The following is a 27,872-nucleotide window of genomic DNA, read 5'->3' as shown; positions in this document are numbered from 1 at the left end:
AGTTCGTGATTAGTGTGAGTCCAGCCAGAGGGGAGTTCACAAAGATTTGGAAATTGTTTAACTACAATTGATTGATAAACATTAGGGGAAGGTTGCTATCATTGGACCACTTAACTTCGCTGCTCTATACGTCTATACATAGATTTCATGTCTAAAATTAAAGCTAATTGAGACGTTTTAAGTCTTCACATCTATTTATGAATTACCTTATTAAGAATAAAAAAGTATAATAGAGAAAAATCGTCTTCATCCCCATTCGAGTTCAGGTCAAGTTATACCAGACAAAAATGTGAATAAGAGAAACGTTTTGCGAACTATCACAGTTCAAGATTAAGCAAGCACACTCGGAACCGTGCCGCTTGTAGATTTTTCAACTTTTAATTGAATAAAGTCTGACTTGTGTTAGTACTAGACACAATGGCAGGTGCCGGTTAATGAGTGTGCGAAGTCGCGAAACTTTTGGAGTTTCTTGATTTGGCGTGTGACATTTTGCTTAAAAGCTTGACATACACAAAATACGGTACCGGGCTCCTAAGCCCTTTTGATTTCAATCGGAGAAAAAGGTGTGACTCATAAATTATATTTATTTATTTAAACATTATTGCACAAAAAATCAACTTAATGTACAAAAGGCGAACTTAATGCCATATTCATTTTATTCTTTTCAATTCCTTACAATTAAAATATAAATACCTACTGGGACGCATTCCTGTTAAAGAAAAGAAATTAACTACTATGTAATATTGTCTTCGGTTACCGCGATAGTTACTCATGAAATAAAACTATGGAAACGGATTAAATCGCGTATAATGAATTTAAAATTCATCCCGACGTTTCGAACTCTTTACAGCGTTCGTGGTCAACGGGTGACTGAGGAATAGTTATTTGTTATACAAGGGGGCAAAGTTGTATTTTAACGCCGAGTGTGGAATTGAAAAACGAGCAAGTGAAAGGAAGGAGCGAAGCGAGTGGTTCGAGAATAGAATCCTGAACTTGCGAGTTTTTTAACACACGAGAAGTAAAATTCATTTGCACCCGAGTGTAACACAAAACTTTTCCCCTCACTATAGCGAGGAAACTACAACGCTAAAAATGCGTTTATCACTGCTTCCAGTAGTTCCACAGGTGGTAATTATCATCTTTATTACTAGATTCACCCACTTTTATCAATTTTAAAGCTGTTAATTTGACTTTATTCAAGGTCAAATTACTTTGCCCACTAGTGGATAAAATGCGTTTTTACCCGCTGGTATTAAAGGACAAAACACGTGGACAAACAAAAATTATAATGTGCAAAAGCTACTGACATACAAGAAATATTAACGAACCATGACCACAAATAATATAGATTTCTAAGGCAGGTTCACACACTATTAATAAAGCTAGGTATACAATATTCAAAAAATTTACCATTACTATGTTAAAAAATAATTAACCAATTAGGTAATCTACAGAAAATTGACAAAGAACAAACTGCAAATGTCCAACACCATACAACACAAATGCCTCACAGCCTTCGTCGTGCTTGTTGAGTTGTTGAGTAGGGTCTAGTGCTATTTGGCTGCGGTCTTCTGTAAGGCGGAGGTACTTCCCCAGTTGGGCTCTGCTCTAGATTCGAGCGAGACGATATCCGCTGTGCTGTGCCCTACCACACAAAGCGGAATAAGTGTCATTCGCTATGCCCTACATACTATACCATTTCTGTAAAACTTCTGTATGCGCTTCATTATTCATGATTTGTTTACACACTCCATGAATTGTCATCACTTTTAATCCCCACCACGCACACAGCCACATCCCAAGATAAATGTCTACAATTTGTTTCAAATTTCCAAAACAGCTATATCCCTCAACAAGCGTTAAACTGACATATCTAAGACATTAACAAATAGCATATCATCTCGTTAAAATTGTACACGAAGCGTGAAACATGCTTCCAAATAGACACATTATATTGCATATCTACTTTGACATACTTCATTCTGGAAGTAAACAAATGAAAGACGTACCCCAAAAGAGATACAAGGAATTTCATATACAGAGTGGGGCCTGTAACAAAGGCGAAGAATTGAACTCTAGGCTATTCTCCTTATACTGATCAACATTTGTTCGGCGACTATTAAAAATAACTTGTATTTTGATTTTTATCACCCTTGAAAGTTTTTTCTAAGAGGTAATGTATTGCGAATTCTGTTAAGTCTAAAGTGTGACAGACAACGTCAATGACAACAATAATGGCGTACATTGAAGCTAATATTTATTTTGTATGAAAAATTAAAAATTTAAAGACTTCATAATTTTTAAAAGTCACTGAACAAATGTTGATCAGTATAAGGAGAATAGCCTACAGTTCAATTCTTCGCCTTTGTTACAGGCCCCACTCTGTATACGATACTTAAGTCGTTTTGGAAATGAGGAAATGGAAAAATGTTGGTGCATTGGTTCTCATTATTGGCAAGATAAATTTTAACAAGCTGCAAGTTGTTGAAAGTGTTCGTGTAACTTCTCTTATTCGTTTCACTGTTGATGGGTTCGTCGTGGCCATTTTAGGATATAGAAATCGTGAACAAAGTAACCAAACACGCCTATTCGCTTCGCTCGTTGTCGCATTTAGGTATATTTAACTCTAGCAGAATGTCAAAATTGTATATTTTTAACTTGCGCAAAAGAACGTGATCTCTATCAAAGACCTATATAACTTCGTATAGACCGATGAAGTCTAAGAAAAAAACGTACCACAAAACCATACAGAAAAAGGTACGGTGAGCTAGATGGCGATACACCTTTGGGGTACGCTCGGCTAGATGGCGCTAAATATTAATATTTGACATTTTAAAACATAAGCTAAGAATATGGGCCAAATTGTCAAAACTGAGGTTCAAAAGTTTTAAGCCTGTGTCGAGAGATGGCAGTCTATGCACTGTGATTACACATTTTACTTTGACAGTAACTCTTTAATACTCGATCCTCTTTGTCTCTATATAGTCGACAATGTCGACATCTGTGTTCATAAAGGCTTCATGCTTTAAACTAGTTATGACAGAAAATCAGTTAAAATTAATGTTGACCACAGTGACATTAACACTTGTTACACTTGATATGATACTGAAATTTCTGGGTTTAATTATCAACCCACATTACTTTGAACAGGCAATAAACGGCAAAGTGTCACTGTCGGGCGACAATGTCTATGTGGTGAAACAGCCCACACACTGAGAAAAATGTGTATTGTGAATTTAACAAGTTCGACTTTATCCGTTTATCCGGGTTTATCCGTTTGAAACAAAAGTATTTTAGTAAGGGCCGGTTTTTCAGTCGCCAGATAAATATATCTACCAGATAAAGTTATCACTATCCTTTTCATCATACGTATAAATGACAATGACAGCTAACATTTATCTGACCGATATTATTTATCTGGCGATTGAAAAACCAGCCCTAAAAGGAATAAATCACAATATTGATGATACAAGTCGAATTTGATCGAACAACAAGGTTAAACATGTTAAAAGATGTTTGATTGAATCAGCCAAACATTTATGTTTAAAACAATGTGTCATGTTGCTTTTATAAAATCGATTCTGATTCAAATGACGAGTAACTTGTAGATTGTACTAGTTACACTACACTTAACACAATCTAATTTGTTGTTTGAACTAAAGTCAAGAGCACGTAGGCGGCTACTTTAACCAAAAAACTTGTTGAACGAACATGAAAACTGGTTGTTTTTTTCTCTCAGTGCATAATAGCGTTATGGAAACCTAGTTTTAAGTATCTAGAAAACGACTCCACCTATTCTTTCATTTTTCTTTTCACACCAAACTACAAGTAAGTAGGTAGCACAAAGCATATCCTCGCCATATGGCATTTCCTGCGGATCCGGGCCAAGGCGTTTGATTGATCACTCTTTTATGCCACGTTATCGATTATAGATTACCGCGGGCTAATTTTCCGCAACTATTCGAATACTTATAGTGCTATATTCGAGGAGAATGTTTACTTTGGGATACATTGAACGTATCTTATCAAGACGTAAACTGATTGTTTTTCTATAAGCGCTCGTGGCCTAGCGGTAAGACCGTGCGACTTTCAATCCGGAGGTCGCGGGTTCGAACCCCCGCTCGCACCAATGAGTTTTTCGGAACTTATGTGCGACATGTCATTTGATGTTTGCCAGTCGCTTTTCGGTGAAGGAAAACATCGTGAGGAAACCGGACTAATTCCAATAAGGCCTAGTTACGCTTCGGGTTGGAAGGTCGGATGGCAATCGCTTTCGTAAAATTAGTGCCTACGCTAAATTTTGGGGTTAGTAGTCAAAGCGGACCCCTGGCTCCCATGAGTCATGGAAAATGCCGCGGGATGACGCAAGGAGGCTGATGATGAAGGTAGTGCTATATGCGAAGGTAATCTTTACTTTGGCACTGATTGTTTTTCCATTAAAATCCATTTAGTTACTCAAAAATTTAGATTTTTGTTCGGAAATTTTATTATGTATTTTTTCGTTAACATAAAAAAAAATCTCATTTATAATTTTAGTACTGAAGGTAGTTTACCTCGCTTACATACTGCATCCCACACCTGGGCCGATGGTGAGCTCTGGAACCTAGGCACATTTTTCTAGTTGCCCGGAACGTTATCTATCCTCGGTACCCATAATAGTTTATTTTGGACACGTGGCGTCTGTTTTATCACATACAGATTCCCCGTATAAAAAATAACTCGTCACCTGCGTGCCGAGCAAGTATTTTGTTGGCACTTTACCTCTTTGTTTTTCTTAGACACTTCGGAAATTTCATGTACTTTGTGCTTGTATTTTATTAAGAGGAATATACTCTTTAGTTTAAATAAGAATTTGATGGCCTGTGATCCCTATATCTTTGGAACTGAGGTAAAATGTGAGTATTCGGACTTATTGGACACGGTGTAAAATCGACTTGTTGATTCAAATATATTGCCGATTCAAATGACAAGCTTGTTGTTTGAACCGAAGAGCACGTAGGCGCTATTTTAACCAAAAACCTTGTTGAACGAACATGAAAACTGGTTGTATTTTCTCTCAGTGTTTCATAGCTGTTGAGTAAAATATTTTAAGAATAGTTTTTATTACGTACAATACAATCACGCCTGTATTTGCCACATACAGGGGCAGGCAGAGCACATTTAATCTACTCTAGTTTCAGTGCCACTCTAGGCAATTAAGGGGTTGAAAGAAAACAAGATAGGTAGTTTTATCACTTCTAAATATATAAAAGAAGAAACTGACTGACTGACATATCAACGCACATGACTGGTGTAGTGGAGCATTAAGAAAGGATTTTTCAACTTCACCTCCTAAGGGGGTGAAATGGGAGTTTGAGCTTGAATTATTTTAGTATAACGCGGGCGACGCCGCGGGAAATAGCTAGTATGTAATATAATGATTTCACTCTTCTAAATGACGAAAGAAATTACTTTTTTGTTCCGCCACTGTGACGTCACGACCCGCCGTAGGTCCGTCCTATGCCATGATGTGGGTCCGACACATCCTTCCGACGAGACAAATGTCGGACATGCGACAGTGATAAGTAATAATATTATGTCGTGTCATGATTTGCTGAGTGCATGGCCATGGGTTGAGATGAGACAGTTGGTAAACAGTTTAGGTAATGATACACAGACTAAATTAGTACTTATTTTATTGTGTCGTTAATGTTGTTTTCCCTTTGCTAGCTTAGAAATACGTGTTTTGTCCTTTAATACCAGCGGGTAAAAATGTATTTATCCACTAGTGGATAAAGTAATTGGACCTTGAATAAAGTCAAATTAACTGCTATAAAATTGATAAAATTAGGTGAATCTAGTAATTAATATGATTTAGCACCTGTGCAACTACTGGAAGCAGTGATAAACGCATTTTTTGCGTTGTAGTTTCCTGGCTATAGTGAGGGGAAAAGTTTTGTGTTATACAAGGATGCAAAGTTGTATTTTAACGCCGAGTGTGGAATTGAAAAACGAGCAAGTGAAAGGATTCTATAGTTGAAGCGAGTGGTTCGAGAATAGAATTGAAAATCGGTTGAGTCAAATACCTTACCATCTCTTAAAAAGTTAAGTTACCAAAGACGATTTTGTTGCAAAACCTATTGGTAGGTTAAGATCATAGATTATGTAGGTATCTAAATATGTATGTGAAATATTACAGGCAAAATGTGGCATCAACATAGGTACTTATGTTCGTATACTACTTACAGTACCGGTCAAAAATTTAAGTTCACTCCTTGTTTTCAGTACAATTGACTGCTTAAGAGAGATAGTTTTTTGTAGTTCAGACGTCAAAATTTGTTTCGTAAACAATTTATATTTTTTTAATATCTGTTTCCCTCAAATCTTATAGGCTAAATAATTATTTGGCCTATATTATCTGGCTAAAACTGTGTTTCGTGTAAAGATGTGTCTCAATTAGTGGCAAAGGCAAGGCCATAAATATAACTAGCATTTTGCCGTCATGTTTATTAGATTTTAGTGAAAGAAAGGTACGTGAATTGTGTCTAACCAGTAAAACAAATCTCCACAAAACAATAAATATAAGTTGAAAACATATTTCGACTACCAAACCGAAGATAATTATCGTACAAAAGTACTCATTTGTACCGAAATCAAAGGGTGAACTCAAACTTTTGACCGGTACTGTATTTACATTGTATGTAGTTTTTATATTGTATTTAAACCCTTGTTTATATAGAGAACATCAGAATTTAAAAAGAAAATGAGTAGAAAATAATTTTATATTAAATTAACTCCTAACTTCGTTCCTCAAGTGCCTACATAAAACAAGGTTATTTTTTAGCAATTTCAGAATGCACTATAACCATCTCAATCTCATATAAACCGTCTCCATTTATTAAAAAATAAAAATGTTTACAGCTATGCAAATCATCCAAATATTATAAATGGGAAAGTGTGTGTGTCTGTTTGTCTTTGTTTGTCCATCTTTCACGAGAAAACGGAGCGACGAATTGACGTGATTTTTAACCCCCGACGCAAAAACGAAGGAGTGTTATTAGTTTGACGTGTCTGTCTGTCTGTCTGTCTGCCTGTCTGTCTGTCTGTCTGTCTGTCTATCTGTCTGTCTGTCTACCTGTCTGTTTGTCTGTCTGTGTGTGTCTGTCTGTGGCATCGTAGCTCCCGAACGGATGAACCGATTTAGATTTAGCTTTTTTGTTTAGTCAGGAGTGTCATTAGCCATGTTTCATGAAAATCGGTCTACTATGTCGCAGTCGGGGGTTTTTTCAAAATTTTAATTTTGTGGTTATTAAGTAGTGATAATTGAAGTGAAGGGATGAAGAGTGACATAGGATACTTTTTGTCTCTTTCTAACGCCCCAATGTGAAATGGGGGTTGTAAGTTTATATGAAGCATTATGAAATTTTAGAATTGAATGCGAGTGAAGCCGCGGACAAAAGCTAGTCAGAAATAAAAATGTTTACTGCTATGCAAATCATATTTCAATAAAGTTTCACAACTTTACAGTCAACCGGATATGGTAAGCCCCGTTGGCAGCGATCTGACTAGATAAAATTTGACTGTTATATGTTTGAAGGTTCTGTGCCAAATGTGGGACATCGCTTCATGGGGCTTTGCAGATTTTGATCTCAATATGTGACGTGTTTAACTAAAAGGTGCTACATTATTGCTCACTAAGATAACGAAGTTTGCTGGTAAGATTCTAATGAGACGGCAACGCGCATGTGACACCCCTTGAGTTACAGGCGTCCATAGGTTACGGTGACCGCTTTTCATCAGGCGGGCCGTATACCTGTTTGCCACCGACGTGGTATAAAAAAACTTTGTACAGTCACCGGCAGAAATAAGTGATGACTTCTGTACCTTGTCGCTTTTAACGTCGTGTATGAAATGTTATACGAAATTGTCAAACGATTAAAAGCGACAAGGTACAGAAATCATCACTTATTTATGCTGGTCACTGTACGAATAACCTGTTAGAGGGTCCTTTTGCGTATGTTCTGTACGGTTAGATACAATTCTGAGTGTCAGAAACTTGTCTGGGTGTGAAACAAGTGTGGGTCCTTTCATATCAATAAATAGGACATTATAATAATAAAAAAAGTGCAATTGCAATAGGCTAGTTTCCTACTAGTCAAATCAGCTTCTTTTTAAGAACTGTCAAAACGATTTGCTAGTATGGAATTAATATGAAATACTGAGGAGTGACGTCACGGTCAATTCATTTATTTTTTATTTTTCTCTTTGACTTATTAAATATAAATTTTGTTGAAATATAACTACTGTCCATATATTTCTTCAAATTTTGTGGAGCTTTATTTCGTGCAGTGCATAAAATATTTTATTTTAAGTATAGGAAACTAGCCTATTCTGATCTTTCATTATGATTTGTTCGATCGTCATATTCAACGTCGAATCAACTCGTCAACTCGCATCGAAATCCTTATAGGAAAATCATTTCAATGATGTAAATTATAAAATGGAATAAAACTAAGATAGACGCTATAAAATCAATACAACTGGAACAGGACGCCAGAACCTGCAAACAATAATCTGCAAAAAAGTACGATTGAAGTGAAAGGTATTGAATTTCTTAAAAATTTCGAAAAGGAGGATAATAGGGATAATGATAATTTTGTAAGTTAAACCTTGATGTAGATCTAACCCCCAGGGCCACTTGCACCAACGAAAATGGAGGGTTAATTTTTGGTTATAGTGGGCTGTTATCTGTCAAATTCCAAATGGTTAACCCTCGGGTTAACCCACCATTTACGGTGGTGCAAGTGACCCTTACAAAATTGTCATACTAGTTATTCTGCGCAAATAAAATCCCACGCAGAAGCTATTTTTAAAATTTATTATAAAACAAAACAGTTTCAAGATGTAGCAACATCTAAATGGTCGCGCACCGTGCGGTTTCAGAGGAATTTCCTCCCACGAACGCTCCGGCTGTGGAATGAGCTCCCTGTCGAGGTATCCCCGATGAACTACAGTATGGGGTTCTTCAAAAAAGGAGTGTACAAGTTTCTGATGGGTCGGCAACGCGCACGTGACACCCCTTGAGTTGCGGGCGTCCATAGGTTACGGTGACCGCTTTCCATCAGGCGGGCCGTATACCTGTTTGCCACCGACGTGGTATAAAAAAAAAAAAAAGATGAACCCTCTCCCTTAATATCTTATATTTTCCTCAACTTTGAAAAAGGCTTTCAATTCTTAGATCGAATTGACAAGGTTCTAACAACCACTCTTTTGTTAACCAGTTACAACCTTGTGGCTCTAAAGTTTATCAGGTTTAATAATAGAGGCCCCGGCTTTGATCTCTCGCTAATTAGCGACCTGATTGTCGACCTGATTGTCAACACGATTGTGTAGGTATAAGCTGTTGCTAGATCCGCTTACGACCTAGATTTAGTTTTAATTGGGATAGGCTGGGTTGGATGTATTTATAATTAAGTTAAGTGCATTTACCTATTCGTAGTTATGCTGGTAGCTTAGCGGTAAGAGCGTGTGATTTTCAATCAGGAGGTCGCGGGTTCGAACCCAGGCTCGTACCTATGAGTATTTGGGACTTAATGCCATTTGATATTTGCCAGGCTTTTCGGTGAAGGAAAACACTTTATCAAATCCTAATGTAACACTTCTTCATTGTTTGTAACATTTTCATGTTATGTTGAATAAAGATTTTCTATGTCTATGTCTAAAACGTAAAGAAACCATACTAATCCCAAAAAGGCCTAGTTACACTTCAGGTTGAAGGTCAGATGGCAGCTGCTTTCATAAGACTAGTGTCTATGCCAAATCTTGAGTTTAGTTGTCAGGCTCTCATGAGTCGTGGCGAATGTCGGATAAGATTAAATGTAAGGATGATGATGATGATGATGTACCTATTCATAGTAACATATTTCTTACATTTGCATTTTGTCTGCAATACTTTTTTTCCAATAAGGTACAGCGGGCCAAATCTCGACGGGGGGGCAAATGTAACGTCCATTTTTATCAAATAGACTGTCCACCGGTTATATAATATATGGTAGGCGTGTTCAGTGGATACATGTAGAACTCAACATCATAGTGTAATAATGAAAAAAAAAAAACCGGCCAAGAGCGTGTCGGGCCACGGTCAGTGTCGGGTTCCGTAGTTTTCCGAATTTTTCTCAAAAACTACTGAACCCATCAAGTTCAAAATAATTTTACTAGAAAGTCTTTATAAAGTTCTACTTTTGTGATTTTTTTCATATTTATTAAACATATGGTTCTAAAGTTAGAGGGGGGACACACTTTATTTTATTATTTCCGAAAATATTAATATTAAAAATATAATATAAAAATATTAATATTAAAATATTAATATGAAAAAAAAAAATTCAACAAAATAATTTGATTTGTTCCCTAGTCGTAATATTAATATTATCAAAAAACGATTTTAGTAAACCCTTATTCATTTTTAAATACCTATCCAACATATATCACACGTTGGGGTTGGAATGAAAAAAAAAAAATCAGTACCCACTTTATATGTAGGGGGGGGGGTACCCTAACAAAACATTTTTTTCTACTTTTTATTTTACCACTTTATCGGCGTGATTGATATACATATTGGTACCAAATTTCAGCTGTCTAGTGCTAACGGTTACTGAGATTATCCGCGGACGGACGGACAGACAGGCATGGCGAAACTATAAGGGTTCCTAGTTGACTACGGAACCCTGAAAAATGGATTAGTTACAATTGCCCCTCAGTCGAGATTTGCTCCGCTGTACCTTATGTATAAATACAGTGGCTACATCAACGATTCGCCAGCAATGATACTGCTGTAGCAGAAATCCGAACGTCACTTTTACTGACCTAACATTGCAGTACATTGAACTCTTGTGTAGAACGAGATGTCAAAACAGCAGACGTCAACGCTAATTTCGCGGCAGTCGCACGTCAAGCGCACGTCAGTCGCACGGCCAGTGCACGGGACAAACAGCGCTCAATGGAGGCGAGCGGACAGCTTGAATGTAGAATGAGATCTAGCCTGATGTCAGAGCTGTTGTATTAGTAAAGTAGTATACATTTTTAAAGTTACACACGGGTGAAATGAGAAATGAGATTTTTATTGATAAAATTATAAGTAATTTTACATGTCACTCCAATAATAAATAATTCTTATTAACTAAACATAGACTAGTATTTTGCTAGGCCCAATTAGTGTGTTAGGTACATCTTTTTATCTTATAGTTAAGTCAATGAGTTAGTTCATAGTTACAGTCGTTACAGAGTTTTTTTTGCATCATTTTTAGGGTTCCGTAGTCGACTAGGAACCCTTATAGTTTCGCCATGTCTGTCTCTCCGTCCGTCCGTCCGTCCGTCCGTCCGTCCGTCCGTCCGTCCGTCCGTCCGTCCGTCCGTCCGCGGATAATCTCAGTAACCGTTAGCACTAGAAAGCTGAAATTTGGTACCAATATGTATATCAATCACGCCAACAAAGTGCAAAAATAAAAAATGGAAAAAAATGTTTTATTAGGGTACCCCCCCCCTACATGTAAAGTGGGGGCTGATATTTTTTTTTATTCCAAGCCCAACGTGTGATATATTGTTGGATAGGTATTTAAAAATGAATAAGGGTTTACTCAGATCGTTTTTTGATATTATTAATAGTTTCGGAAATAATCGCTCCTAAAGGAAAAAAAAGTGCGTCCCCCCCCCCTCTAACTTTTGAACCATATGTTTAAAAAATATGAAAAAAATCACAAAAGTGGAACTTTATAAAGACTTTCTAGGAAAATTGTTTTGAACTTGATAGGTTCAGTAGTTTTTGAGAAAAATATGGAAAACTACGGAACCCTACACTGAGCGTGGCCCGACACGCTCTTGGCCGGTTTTTTTTTTTTTAGTTTATTCAGAAACCAAACAGTCACATAAACACATTATATATTGGCAATACAAAAATGTACTGCAAAAAAAAGAAAATAGCTAAAAAAGACCTGGAGGTTCATAATTGTATAACTAAAAAATGTTCACACGTGTTGGTCATCATTTATGTTACAGAGAATTCATTTTAGTTTGACGTCCTAGTAGTTCTTAATATCTGTTAATATCGAATTTATCGAAGTTCTTAGGGTCGAATGCTACTAACTTTAGAAATGTACAAAACGAGAGAATTGTAAGAGAACGATGTGTCTAATGCAAGTTGCAAGAGTAAGCTTTTTATTGAAATCTATTTTTTTTCCTAAGTGCGTTACCTAATGCGCTTACTGTCTTAATTTATTATCAAATGTCTTATTTCTGCTAAGCGCATATTTTTACTAAACTTTGGTTGACCATAGCTTGGAAACTACAACTCGTATCAAAATAAATGTTTATACTTAAGTGTAGGTAATTTAGTGCCAAATAATTCAGTCCTTGACCATTTTGACTTAGCTCGCATAGTTTTCCTAAAAAATAAGAAAGTTTGTAAAACGGGACACTTTTCAAGGGGGGGAGGGAGGGTAGCCGTGTGCGGGGGGGACGGGAGAGTAGTGTAATTAAATGTACTCGTGTATGGGTATAACACAGCAGCGATAAAGTTTAATTATTAATTTTGCCGCAAAAAAATCTAGAATGAATATATTAAAACCTCACTTACACAAAATGATTTGAGTGACGTAACTCATCATATATGCCCTTGTTACGGCTATTATGATACTACTCACAGGTTTTGTTCTGTTTTTATGTTTTGTTTTATACGACATTCTTACCCAGATTGACTCAGTCCCACGGTAAGCTCAAGAAGGCTTGTGTTGCAGTTAGACAACGATATATTATATAATATACAAATACATATATACATACAAAACATCCATGACTCAGGAACAAATTACCTGTGCTCATCACACAAATAAATGCCCTTACTGGGATTCGAAGTTTTGTCTTCCTTTTGAGATTTTTTACTCACTAGGTGTACCAAAAGCGAACAAGCTACGTATGAGAAGCGAGCGATTTTGAGAATTTCTTTTTTTTAGCAGTTTTAGAAATGTGATATTTTTGAAAAAAAAAATATGCTATTTCTACTCAGAATCACTAGCTTTTTCAATTAGAAGTAGTAGTTTAAAAAATGTCCCACACGATTTTTTCTTATTTTGTTACCATTTTCCGTACATATTGTGTAGGGCAACAAAAGAGGAAAGTAACAAAAATATATGGAAATTCTGGGACACTTTTTGTCTCCCAGTGGGATTGAAAGTACTCGTGATTCTGAGTACAATTGACCTTAAATTCATCATTGACATTAAAATCATTCATTATAGTTCATCACTTGGCGACAAACTATAACTCGCGGCAGTGACTATCTTTTGTTTGTTTCTATCATATAGCACAATAGCTTACTCAATTTTACTGAGACCATACTTACTGTGCCCGTGTTACGCCTGTTATGCGTAATAGGACAGTTTTATCTCCCTTTTGAGATGTTTTACTCAAGTTATGTATGAGCCTCGCATAATATATATGATGAAAAGTTTTGATTGAGTTGTTGACCCAGATTTCAGTCGTTTTGCATTTCATTTATTATGCTTGGAGCGTCTGGTTTTACTTGGAATATAATATAGGTTATGCTATTTTAATTATAATTTATATTTTTTTGTGATGTCAGTAAAAATCGGCCAAATAAGTGCGTTTGCACATTTTCCGGTCCGATATCGGATGTAGGACCCCATACATTACAGGCGCCATCTTGGAGTTATTCCATTGTAATCCTTCCGAACAGGGAGTCATGGAGAGCCAGGGGAGAGGCCTTTGCCCAGCAGTGGGACCACAGATGTCATATATACCATAGATCAAGCAAACGTATCTACTTAGCGTGTCAAATGAACTCAGTGAAATCCACTGAGTTGTCCGTCTTTACTCGCAGCTTACAGCTTTCGGGCGTCAATTTTTGTAAGTTGAAGTCAACCAAAACATAAACTAGTGGCTCTGTGAGCTGTAGACCTTCGCGACATGCTTAGAGAACGCAAAGCTGAAAAATATTAATTGATTGTCACAGTCCAATCACGACAGTGACAGTTTCAAGCGACAATACTCGTACGCTATATAGGTCTTAACACAAACCCATTTATGGCAATTACTACATTTAACGAAATTAATCAAAAACTGCGGAGCTATCATGCTAGCATTGCTGCCCCCCCTCGTGGATGCTTCGCCTTCCGTCCCACATTTTGTTTTGTGAGCGTATCAACGCTAGTCCGCGAAGTGGACTGTCTATTGCTCTTAAGGGCAACAATTTTTTTTATTATATTACTTTTTACTCTTGAGGGTAACAAAAAAACCCAAACCCGACTTGTTTTAAATATTACGTAGAACTTTATTTTTTGCGGGGGCTTCACCCCCTGAGCCCCCCTGTATTTGCTCTTAAGGGTCACAGGAAAACCCTAACCCAACTTATTTTAAATACTACGTTGATCTTTCTTTTATACGGGGGGCTTCGCCCCCCGAACCCGTGTTGCTCTTAACGCTCACAGGAAAACCCTAACCTAGCTTATTTTAAATACTACCTTGATCTTTCTTTTATGCGGGGGGCTTCGCCCCCCGAAACCCCCTTGTTTTGCTCTTAAGGGTTACAACAAAACCCTAACCCAACTTATTTTAAATACTACCTTGATATTTTTTTATGCGGGGCGCTTCGCCCCCTGAACCCCCCTTGGCTGCCTATTTTCGCTTTTCAGGGTCACAAGAAAACCCTAACCTTACATAGTTTAAATCCTTAATCGGTATTTCTATTTTGCGGGGGACTGCGCCCCCGAGCCCCCGATTATTTTCGATCTTAAACTTCGCAAGAAAACCCTAACCTAACTTATTTTCAATACGTACTACGTTGGTGTTTCTTTTTGGCCTTGGGGATTCTTCGCCCCTCTCTACTTAGTTTGGATACTTAATCGATATTTCTATTTTGCGGGGGGCTGTGCCCCCCGAGCCCCCCCTCTTTTTCCCTCTTAAGGGTCGCAAGAAAACTTCAACCTTACTTAGTTTGGATACTTAGTTGATCTTTCTTTTTTGCGGGGGCTGCGCCCCCGAGCCCCCCCTATCTTTGCTCTTAAGCGTTGTAAAAAAACCCTAACCTAACTTATTTTCAATACGTACTTCGTTGGTGTTTCTTTTTGGCGGGGGCTTCGCCCCCGAGCCCCCTTGGGGATTCTTCGCCCCTCTCTACTTAGTTTGGATACTTAATCGGTATTTCTATTTTGCGGGGGCTGTGCCCCCGAGCCCCCCCCCTTTTTTCCCTCTTAAGGGTCGCAAGAAAACTTTAACCTTACTTAGTTTGGATACTTAGTTGATCTTTCTTTTTTGCGGGGGGCTGCTATCTTTGCTCTTAAGCGTTGTAAAAAAAACCCTAACCTAACTTATATTCAATACGTACTACGTTGGTATTTCTTTTTAGCGGGGGCTTCGCCCCCCGAGCCCCCCTTGTAGGTTCTTCGCCCCTCGCCGTCTATTTTGTTTTTCTTATCAATTTTGGATTTGTAAGCGTGTCGACGCTAGCCCGCGAAGTGGGCTGCCTATTTTCGCTTTTTAGGGTCACAAGAAAACCCTAACCTTACTTAGTTTGGATACTTAATCGGTATTTCTATTTTGCGGGGGGCTGTGCCCCCCGAGCCTCCCCTTATTTTCCCTCTTAAGGGTCGCAAGAAAACTTTAACCTTACTAAGTTTAGATACTTAGTTGTTCTTTCTTTTTTGAGCCCCCCCCCCTTATCTTTGCTCTGAAGCGTTGTAAAAAAACCCTAACCTAACTTATTTTCAATACGTACTACGTTGGTGTTTCTTTTTGGCGGGGGGCTTCGCCCCCGAGCCCCCTTGGGGATTCTTCGCCCCTCTCTACTTAGTTTGGATACTCAATCGGTATTTTCGGTATTCGGGGGGCTGTAAAATTTAACCTCACTTAGTTTGGATACTTAGTTGATCTTTCGTTTTTGCGGGGGGCTGCGCCCCCCGAGCCCCCCCCTTATGTTTGCTCTTAAGCGTTGTAAAAAAACCCTAACCTTACTAAGTTTGGATACTTAGTTGTTCTTTCTTTTATGCGGGGGCTGCGCCCCCGAGCCCCCCCCCTTATCTTTGCTCTTAAGCGTTGTAAAAACCCTAACCTAACTAAGTTTTGATACTTAGTTGTCCTTTCTTTTCTGCGGGGGCTGCGCCCCCCGAGCCCCCCCCCCTTATCTTTGCTCTTAAGCGTTGTAAAAAAACCCTAACCTAACTTGTTTTCAATACGTACTACGTTGGTATTTCTTTTATGCGGGGGGCTTCGCCCCCCGAGCCCCCCTTGGGGATTCTTCGCCCCTCTCTACTTAGTTTGGATACTTAGTTGATCTTTCGTTTTTGCGGGGGGCTGCGCCCCCAAGCCCCCCCTTATCTTTGCTCTTACGCGTTGTAAAAAAACCCTAACCTTACTAAGTTTGGATACTTAGTTGTTCTTTCTTTTATGCGGGGGCTGCGCCCCCCGAGCCCCCCCCCCCCTTATCTTTGCTCTTAAGCGTTGTAAAAAACCCTAACCTAACTTATTTTCAATACGTACCACGTTGGTATTTCTTTTTGGCGGGGGGCTTCGCCCCCGAGCCCCCCCTTGGGGGTTCTTCGCCCCTCTCTACTTAGTTTGGATACTTAATCGGTATTTTTATTTTGCGGGGGCCGTGCCCCCGAGCCCCCCCTGATTTTCCCTCTTAAGGGTCGCAAGAAAACTTTAACCTTACTTAGTTTGGATACTTAGTTGATCTTTCGTTTTTGCGGGGGGCTGTGCCCTCCGAGCCCCCCCTTATCTTTGCTCCTAATCGTTGTAAAAAAACCTTAACCTAACTTATTTTCAATACGTACTACGTTGGTATTTCTTTTTGGCGGGGGGCTTCGCTCACCGAGCCCCCTTGTGGGTTCTTCGCCCCTCGTCGGCCATTTTGTTTTTCTTATCAATTTAGGATTTATAAGCGTGTCGACGCTAGCCCGCGAAGTGGGTTTCCTATTTTCGCTTTAAAGGATAACAAGAAAACCCTAACCCAAATATTTTAAATACTACGATGCATCGCCAACTCACTAATTTAATCTACTTGAAAGTTGGCAGCGCATAACACTTAAATTCGCACCGTTTAGTATAAACCACGGTGGTGCAGTGTCATTCATGGTACGTTTTTGCCCTCACGCTAGTCATATTTTTAGGTTCGATTCCCGGCAAATGCAAAACTTTTTGTATTTTTATTTTTATAATTTTTCTTCTTGTTGCCATCAGCTATCATAATTATGTTACGAAGTTTCACTTATGCCGCGCGGAGGAACTCCACGCACAAATTTTTAATGTTTGCGTCCGTTTTCTTTAGTCAAACACAATTTTGTTGATTTTTCCGAGGTAAGTTTTTATCTTCTGTTTAACGCCATCTGTGAGAATATTGTGGCGTGACGTTGTAGGAGAGGCATCGTAATTATTTCAGCTCATCTTTTCTATATCAAATTGGTTAGTACTTATTCTTGCCACCTTCGGCGCTACATTTATTTATAAAAAATAAGTTTTTTTGTGTACTTCAAAATTATTAAACACTGGATCATAAAAAAATAATATAAATATTCTCGTTACATAATTAAATTTTACGAGAATCGGTTGAATAGAGGAAAATATACGGACATAAAAATGCAAATTTCGATCAAAAAGCAAACAGGATTTTACTTTCTACTGAAAAAAAAAAATGATTGTATGTGTATAAAATGTATATATCGCTTAGTTGGTTAAAATATAATTATTAATATAAAATTCAAATGCAAAAAAAGTACAAAAAATATGGCACCTGGAGGATTCGAACGCAGAACTTGGTGATTAGAAATTTGAAAAAAAAGCACCGTGACTTACCACTGAGCCACCCTAACACATACGTAGCTTGGCGAAATTAAAATGCCTATACTCATGCAAAATTACATATTTTTACATCTACCGTCTAAACATGTGTTCTAAAACGTCTGATTTTTTTGCCAAGCACTCTATATACATGCATCTAAAAGACAAGACTTTTAATATATCGATACGGCTAAAAGTTAAGGCGTGAGGCCCCATGACTTTGTCATTTTTAATAATTTCCAAAATCTGGGACGACAAAAAAATTTTATTGAGTCATAGAATCTGGTCACAAAATTTCACGCGTATCGGTTGGGAAATACGAGCTGTAGAGCGAGACATCCGGACATACAAAAGCAAATTGCTTGAGTTAAAACGTAGCCCTTGCTTCGCTGCGGTCAAAAATGCCTCGTTACGATCACGTAACGAGGCATTTTTTATGTTTTGGTTGACTAATTCATTCATATCATATTGCAACAACACAAAAATTATGAACAATCAAGAGCCTGAGACATATTTAAAATTACAGGCAAGAATCAACTTCAGTACAAAATTTGACACGCTCGGCCCCTATACAAATATATGAATTTGTTTCTTCTATCTAAATTAAGTTCTGTGAGTGGGACACTCAAATAGGCTAACAAAAAAAAAATCCTTCCGACACCGATATCGGATCGGATAATGTGAAAACGGACTAACACTAGTGGTGATCGTGAGAGTAAGGTAAGGTCAGATTTTCAGGGATCAACGGACGCTTTGAAGTGGTTATATTACTTACTATGTAGAATAATAAATATACATACATTTTCTGTGATTAACGTAGATTGAGCCATCTTGAGACTCAAATTACGAACTTGACCTTGACATTTAAATCTGTACAAATAAACAGGAGGCTCTTGTGCTGCCCTCTATAGATGATGCGCGCCTGTAATAAAACTATTAAAGATGACCTCCTAAAGGTCTAACGTCTGTCTGACGATCTCGTGACCTTTAAAGTCCCGAGAGACCGACGACCTGTGTACGTAGCCAAATGCACAAACGCTTACTATAATATCGTTATCGTAGCCAGCTATCTCTATTGCTCTTTTGCAGTAGCGCGACAGAGCCAGACTGCGTTTCGACCGGCGTTTAGCGTCAACGATTTTAATTTTGGTACGACAACGATTTTAGTAGTACAAGTACAGAAGGCTCACTCCTTTGATGTTCACAAAATGCCGCCATTCTAAATTCTTACCTACATTAACAAACGGACCGCACGCAAGCAGTCGACATTAAAATCTATTGCGCCGCGCGAAGGTCGTCACCACTGAACGGGGCGCGAACTCGCGGCCGCCGGCATGTGCTTGTAGCGCGGCGATAGAATCGCGGAGTGAACCGCCCCTGATTTCGGTTAGGCCGGCTACTACACCAACAGCATCGCATCGCAAACGCTTCGCAAGCATATCGTAGCTAGCTCTCTCTATCGCACTTCTGTAGTAGCGCGACAGAGCCAGACTGCGTTTTGATCGCCACCTAGCGTCAACGATTGTCACTTTGTCTAGCCAAGTTGAGACAACCAAGATTAATGTTTTGTTGCATTTTGCGGGAGACATTGTCTAGCACATAGAAAAGCTTATCTCTTTAAAATACTACCCTTATTTTAAACCTTGTGTCTTCAGAAGTAAGACAAATTTTCAGTGAAAGGTAATTGAAATAGAGATACGATTTTATAAAAGATTGTAAAGGACATGTAAGGGTCTTGTAATTGAGATATACGAATGTCTACGTCTACATTTCAAGCTGTTAAATTTTCATTGAAAAACAAAAGACTGAGTACCAATTAGTATTTAATTGTTTAGATTAGAGAAACCAGCATAGTTAGTAAAATAAGAGTACAGTCACAGTACAAGGTTCGGCTCAGTAGTTAATCTCCACGCACGCGCCGCGAGCGACACGACAGCGCCACGCAGCTGCACAGCGCGGCGCGTCCTGACGCGACCGGCATCATCCGGTTCCGCATGTACTCTCTGCACCTCGCTGCGTGCGAGCGTTACTCAAGGACAAACCGCGCGGCGCAAAATTTCTTAGAAGAATTATTACTAGTTTTATACTGTGGTACAGTGGGAGATGAATATTTATAAATTGATGTAGGTGTAACGAAGACGTATTGCCTTATTTTGACTTTGTTTACAATAAGAGTTTTTACATTAATAACCAAAATGGTTGTTTACTTTTGATCAACCAGAGAGGTTTATTATCTATACTATTATGAATGGGAAAGTGTGTGTGTCTGTTTGTTTGTCCGTCTTTCACGGCAAAACGGAGCGACGAATTGACGTGATATGCTTTTTGTCTCTTTCTAACGCGAGCGAAGCCGCGTGCAAAAGCTAGTACTTAATAAATAACAAAATTGGTAATTTAATTATTTCACAGTCATTTATTTAGATTCATCCGGTACTTATATTTTAAGAATGGATCGTAAGCCAAATGACATGCCCAAATAAGTCCGTGCTGAAAAACCTGAATTTTTAATTTAATCATTTTATCGTATTTTAAGTAGGTAAGTAAGTTTGTACCCAAAAAAAAATAGAATAAATTCACTATCTCGGGTGAGGCATCTTATTGATCTTATCTTACATCTCTGGGGGCTCTTATTATCCGCTAATATTATAAACGGGGAAGTGTGTGTGTCTGTTTATGTGTCCGTTTTTCACGACAAAGCGGACCGACGAATTGACGTGATTTTTTAAGTGAAGATAGTCGAAAGGATGGAGAGTGACATAGGCTACTTTTTGTCTCTTTCTAACACGAGCGAAGCCGCTGGAGTCTTTACTATTTATCTTTTGTGAAATGATTACCCCTTGGGTGCGACATAGACTCGTCACACTGGATCAGAAGCCCATGGTCTACCAGCTGCGCTATCTAGACTCCACTTAAAGACAGCAAATCCATACTTTAATATCACAAATGGGAAAGTGTGTATGTCTGTCTGTTTGTCCGTTTTTCACGGCAAAACGGAGTGATAAATTGACGTGATTTTTCAAAAGGAGATAGTTGAAGGGATGAAGAGTGACATAGGCTACTTTTTGTTACTTTCTCACACCCCACTTCCCTAAAATAAGGGGTGTAATTTTGTACGGAGCACTCCGCAATTTTCGAATTGAACGCAATCAAAGCTGCGGGCAAAAGCCATTAGGCATTAAGTCCGCCATTTGTACATTTTTTTTATTTATTAAGTTTAAATAAATAAATGAAAGCTTGTATTTCCATAACTCCTTAAAAGTTTTACAATTTTCTTATCAAAATAGTTTTAAGAATGGTACCTTCACATAATTAATGTGTTTTTTTTAAGAAATCGTCAGCAATTCGCCGAAGGTGTTTGCACGTATCGAAAATCAGGTCTAAGCTCTCACATTAGGTATCTATTTTTAATCTTGCTAAGCCGATTTACTCCGGAGAGGGGGAATTTGAGACTCCCCCACCACCCCCCATCAAAGATAAAAGATATAGACGATTAGGAGTTATGACTGATTCACGGTTAGTTTCATTAGACTTATATTGACCGGAATATAGACCGTGATTACCTTTTCATTCTAGATTTTTTTTATACTACGTCGGTTGCAAACAAGCATACGGTCCGCCTGATGGAAAGTGATCACTTTCACCTATGGACGCCTGCAACACAAGGAGTGCAACGTACGTGTTGAAAATCTATTATAAACTTGTACACTCCTTTCTGCTGTGTTAGTACAGCAAAAAAGAGTGTACAAGTTTCAAGGAGGGTTCGGGTTGCCGACGACTCAAAGGACAATAAACGGAACAAATTAGTTCCGTAGGTCCTTCCGTCACTAGCACACTGCTCCCTCTTTGAGCTCTGGCAGCCTTACTCACCGGCAGGAACACAACACTATAGTAGGGTATGATTACGGAAAACGGGGTTTCTGGGATCATGTAAAAATGGAAATCGGGGTTTCTGTGATCATGTAACTGCATCGAAATATCGGGAGCTCGACCAAAATAAAAAAGGTAGTAGAATAGAATAGAATAGAATAGAAAACATTTATTTAACGCCACAACAAAGTACAAATAAAACAGAAGTCATGCAAACAAAAAACATTAGACGCTAAAATAGGACCCCCCACTCAGCATAAAATACTTAATAGTTATTTGTTATACAAGGGGGCAAAGTTGTATTTTAACGCCGAGTGTGGAATTGAAAAACGAGCAAGTGAAAGGATTCTATAGTTGAACCACGAGCGAAGCGAGTGGTTCGAGAATAGAATCCTGAACTTGCGAGTTTTTTAACACACGAGAAGTAAAATATATTTGCACCCGAGTGTAACACAAAACTTTTCCCCTCACTATAAATCTTAAGGATATACCTACTATAAATCTTATGGATTAATGACGAAGCAAAACATATAGTCTAGTCGCAATTGCCATTGCTAGACGCAAATTATTTAGACTCTCAGTTAGTCAAGAGTCTCCGGCCCCGTAGCCGAATAGCATTTCTGCGACGCGAAACGCAAACGAAACGCCGCGAAAAGTAGTCTGGCTCTGTCGCACCAATACGCAAGAGCGATAGAGATAGATATCTACGAGCGTTTCGTTTCGTGAGCGTTTCGTAAGCGTTTGTGCATTCGGCTACGCACGCTTGTTCTTTACCTGATATTATACATGAATAAACTTGGTAAATATTAATAAACGCCATCTAACCGAGCACCGATCAAAGGTGTGGCACCTCGTTTCTTATACGATGTTATATTATCTTTGCCTCCACGTAAGAGGCCCTAAAAAATTCAATCGAATAAATGATTTTGACTGTTAGGTTTCTGCGCCTGAAGATTGGGACTCAGGATTACGTAGGTACTGAATAAAATAATGAATGAGGAAAGGGTAGACTGTATTATATGTACATATTTGAACGACGAAAGTACGGTATATGCATGCGGTCTTCTTAAAGGGTGGCTTGAAATAGTGTTTTTTCTACTCCCGTTTTGTTATTCGTCATTTACAGTGACGTGCATAGATCGTTAAAACCCTACATAAAAGATGCCCGCCCCCGCCCGGCGCCCCGCGCACCCACGCATACGATATAGCTCTTAAAGCACTGTTAGGTAGCCTTTAAGGCATATAGCGTGGGTGCGCGGGGCGCCGGGGGCTGGCGGCGACGGCGGCGCGGGGGAGTGCGAGCGACAGGGTGAGGCAGGAACAGAGGGGAGGCCGACAAGTCAAAATACAGGAAACAGTGTGAATTTCACGAAAGTTGTTCAAGAAAACTATTGAAAACTAAGTGCATGGTCGTAGAAAAAGTATTGTATGCAACGGTGTTTAACTGAGTCAAAAAATACTCGTGGCGTCTTAATACACACCACTCGTCTTTTTTGACCTCCTTTAAACGCCTGTTCCATAAAATACTATTATGCGACCGGCGTTTAAAGGAGGTCAAAAAAGACAAGTGGCGTAGTTGACACTGTCTCCTATATTTTGACGCAAAGGTTTGCACTGCCAGCGCTCGAGCTAGCTGCCCAAAGCCGTACCCCGCCGGCTTCCCGCGCACGCGCGCAATAACGTTATAAAAATGCGTTGCCTTGGTTACAGAGCCAAACTAAGCGTTTACAATTTTTTCGTTACTACGCGCATGCTGCGGGGGCTCGCTTTGGGGAATAGACTTTTATGTAGGGTTTTAAAGATCTATGCACGGCCCTGTAAATGATGTAGTTCGGGCGTAGAAAAATGTATTAATGATTTCATTTCCGCGATTATTATTGATGGCCTGTGTGGTGACGGGCTAAGAATTTCACCACCCCCTTTCTTTCCGTGGGTGTCGCAGAAGGTGACTATGGGATATGGGTTAAATTGTGGCGTAGGCGAGAGGCTGGCAACCTGTCACTGCAATGTCACAGTTTCGTTTTCTTTCAACCCCTTATTTGCCAAGAGTGGCACTGAAGCTTTAGTAGTTTCATGTGTTCTGCCTACCCCTTTATGGGTTACAGGCGTGATTGTATGTATGTATGTATTATTGATAAAGGTGGAGCAAAGCGTGCTCTTGTGTTGAAAGACTTATTTTGGGTCATCGCTCCAACTCATCATCATACTTGCGCTATCCCGGAATTCGTCACGGCTCTTGGAGCCTGGATTGTCAAAGGAGACCTCCTTTGACACCTAATATCAAAATTTGACGTAGCACTACTTTTACGAAAGTGGCTGCCATCTGACCTGTAGTGTAACTAGGCCTTATTAGGATTAAGTCCAGTTTCTTTATGTGTTTATCTATGTTTTCCTTGACTAATAATTTTTAAGAAAAAAAAAAACCGCCTTCCTTTGAGGTTCTGGTGATAAATACTTTCAAATGTTGGATTATGTTATCAATTCGTCTGTATATTTTTTAATGTTTGTTATTCGATATCTCCGTCATTTCTGAACCAATTTTGAAATCTGGATGATTCTGAAGTACTTACAGATGAGAATGATTATCAGAACGGAACTCTAATCAGGGGCGACTCACTCTTCATCAGCAGTTCCACTGCACCAAATGTCACTGTACTGGACGTAAGTGCATGCTGTTCTTATAAAAATACCAAAGTCACTATAAGTGTGCCTTTCAGATTTGAGGAGTTCCGTTCTGACCATCATCAGCAATTCCACTGCACCAAATATCACTGTTCTGGACGTAAGTGCATGCTGTTCTTATAAAAATACCAAAGTCACTATAAGTGTGCCGTTCAGATTTGAGGAGTTCCATTCTGACCATCATCAGGAGTTCCACTGCACCAAATGTCACTGTTCCGTACGTAAATGCATGCTGTTCCTTTAAAAACACAAAAATCACCATATGTATGCCTTTCAGATTTGAGGAGTTCCCTCGATTTCTCCAGGATCCCATCATCAGAACTGGGTTCTGAGAAAAATGGGACCAATCTGTATGCATATACATTCAATAAAAAAAAAATTTCAAAATCGGTCTAGTAACGACGGAGATATCGAGGAACAAACATTAAAATAAATAAAAAATAAAAAAAAACATACAGACGACTTGATAACCCCTTCCTTTGAGATTTGGAAGGCGGTTAAAAAGAGTGAAAGGCGACTGGCAAATATCAAATGCCATTTCGCACATAACTTCCGATATAACTTATTGATAGGAGCATGGGTTCGGTCATCGCTCTATGTAAGTTTATTTGGCGCATATCTCGTGTAGGATTTTTAATTCATTTGCAATTTTGCAGCCACAACGTATTATTCAATCATCATCAAAATTGGACCAAAACTAGAACAAGTTTTTAAATCGGAATCTAGCCCTAGAGTAAATATCTCAAACTAGGACCTAACTTAACGTTTATTGCATTGAATCCCTGCCGGCCTAATCGAAATGTTGAAACAATCGTTGACGCCAGATCGAAACGCAGTCTGTCTCTGTTGCACCAATATGGAAGAGCGATATTAGAGACAGGTAGCTGTTAACGATATTATCGTAAGCGTTTCTGCAGTTGGATACGCACCCTCTGGGCCGAACGGTTGACTCAGTTAAAATGGCGACTTTGGTTTCACGTACAATATTAGAGGATTGGGATTACGGCAATTCTAATTCTCGTAAAAAGTAACGGAGAAATCATATTACTGTAGGTCTAGTAATACACTCTGATCCTACACAAAAATCATTCGTTTTAAGTATTTTATACTTTATTTTGTCTTTAGTTACCTACTAAACAAATGAAATATATACAGGGTTGGGCCTGTAACTGACCAACATTTGTTCAGCGACTTTTAAAAATTATGGTCTTTAATTTTGTAATTTTTCATACAAAATAAATTTTAGCTTCAATGTACCTACGCTATTATTGTTATCTTTGACGTTGTCTGTCACACTTTAGACTTAACAGAATTCGCAATACATTACCTCTTAGGAAAAGCGTTCAAAGGTGATAAAAATCAAAATACAAGTTATTTTTAAAAGTCGCTGAACAAATGACTGTGTTGATCAGTTTAAGGAGTTAACACCTACAGTTTATTTTTTTGCTTTTGGTACAGGTCCCACTAGTCCCATGCTAATTAACTATGTACCTAATACCTACATTATAAGTGAAAAACCTTTGAACAAACTTACTCTGCTGCTCATCTGACTTTTCGCTCAACTTACCTTGTTTACATTTACGTAGAAAATTACCCAGATACTAAAAACTTGGCTTGGGATCAAAGTAAACAGTTTCGGTACGATGGGTATTATCTTAAGCTTGCGTTTAGTGAAGCGGCATCGATCGAAGAGATGAAATTAGTTGGCTATATTCTTGAAAGCTTCAGTATACCGCAACTAGTCTAGGTGCAGATCGTTGCGTTCAAGTTGGCGCGTTATGTCATGCTTTTAAAGGTTCGGTTTGATATAAATTTAAGCGTCATTATGAGTGACTCGATCTGTACAAGACTAGATGGTGGCTAGTTACAAATTTTGCAATTATAATCCGAAATTAACTCGTATATCATCTTCATGTGATTTTCATTAAATGAGCTGATAGGTTTTAATAAATGAAAAATTTAATAAATGGATATACACATCAAAACGTGGAGTCAGCATTGAAACTAGATCAAATAACGCTTCAGAAGTAAAGAACTACCATTTTGTGACCCCTAACAAAAAGAAATGTGTGGCTATTACATTTAAACAAAATAATAACAATTTCTGGTCATGAACTGCAGAGATTTATGTATATTTAGAAAAGTTATTCCGGATGTCAGATACTTTCGATGTGCTGTTTCATCATCTTCTATTGATGCTCACTGTACAAGTGTAAGATCGTAGTATTGGACTCGAGTTAATATGTACAAAAATGTGAATTGTAAAAATAAATAAATAAATATTAAAGGACGATCTTACACAGATTGACTGAGTCCCACGGTAAGCTCAGGAAGGCTTGTGTTGTGGGTACTCAGACAACGATATATATAATATAAATGAAATACTTATATACATAGAACACATCCATGACTCAGGAACAAATATCTGTGCTTATCACACAAATAAATGCCCTTACCGGGATTCGAACCCGGGACCGCGGCGTAGCAGGCAGGGTCACTACCGACTGCGCCAGACCGGTCGTCAAAACTTATAGTCCAAATACTAATAACTAATTAATAATTGTAACTTTATAATCCAAAGTTCTGCTACTGACAGACACAAGTTTCAAAATGGTTTACTTAGCTTCACTTACGTTTTAAAACTTACCAATCTCGTTATAGAATACGGTCATTCCTGGATTCAGGGTCCAGTAAACTGACAGTTAAACTAAGTTTGCCAATCCGCACCAACTTGTGATTGGCTTTCTCGAACGTTACTTAGCCTCGTCCGGTCTATGCAAGTCAATTTAAACTACCGTGGCAGATTAATAAGCTTTTGCTTTTGTTACTGCGCAGAGGACTCAGTCTTAGTCACTCTGTCAGGGGAATTTGGGTCGTCAATTTTTAAAAGGCATTTGATTATGTATATCATGAAGATTATTATAATCTGCCAAATACCTGAACGAAGTTCGAAGACATTTAAGACACATAAAGATATTGAGATTATAACATGATGATGTGGAGTGCTGAGTTAATGTAGATTTGTAGAACATGAATAGTCAAAATTTGTTACAGCTGGTGAGTGGTGTACCACAAGGGTGTTTACTGGATTCGATACTCTTTGCCTAGACTTATTTATTTCATAAGTACAATTTTTTATTCAACAAAATCAAGCAAGGTCTCGACTGATTTACGTAATAAAATTCATAGATCCTGGAACCATTCGTGTACCTAACAATAATACCATATTTCTTCCAAATGTTTGGAAATGAAATGAGTGAATTATACCCAGGTATAACCACAATTGCCTTTTTTATTGCCACGGGGCATCATCAAACGATACGAGTGACCAAACAGGAAGCGAAGTACTTTGTTATTTTTATTCTCTTTTCGAGATAAAGGCAATTAATTATAATTAATCTTTGTAAGGGCACTCTTCCATGAAAATGTCCTTTTGTAATTAAACTGCAGCTTTTCAGAGGGGATGATGGCCGAATGTTGTATATCGTTAAATATAA

The sequence above is a fragment of the Leguminivora glycinivorella genome, chromosome 12 (genome assembly GCF_023078275.1).
Source record: "Leguminivora glycinivorella isolate SPB_JAAS2020 chromosome 12, LegGlyc_1.1, whole genome shotgun sequence".
Taxonomy (NCBI): domain Eukaryota; kingdom Metazoa; phylum Arthropoda; class Insecta; order Lepidoptera; family Tortricidae; genus Leguminivora; species Leguminivora glycinivorella.
Note: the sequence above shows the minus strand (reverse complement) of the source record.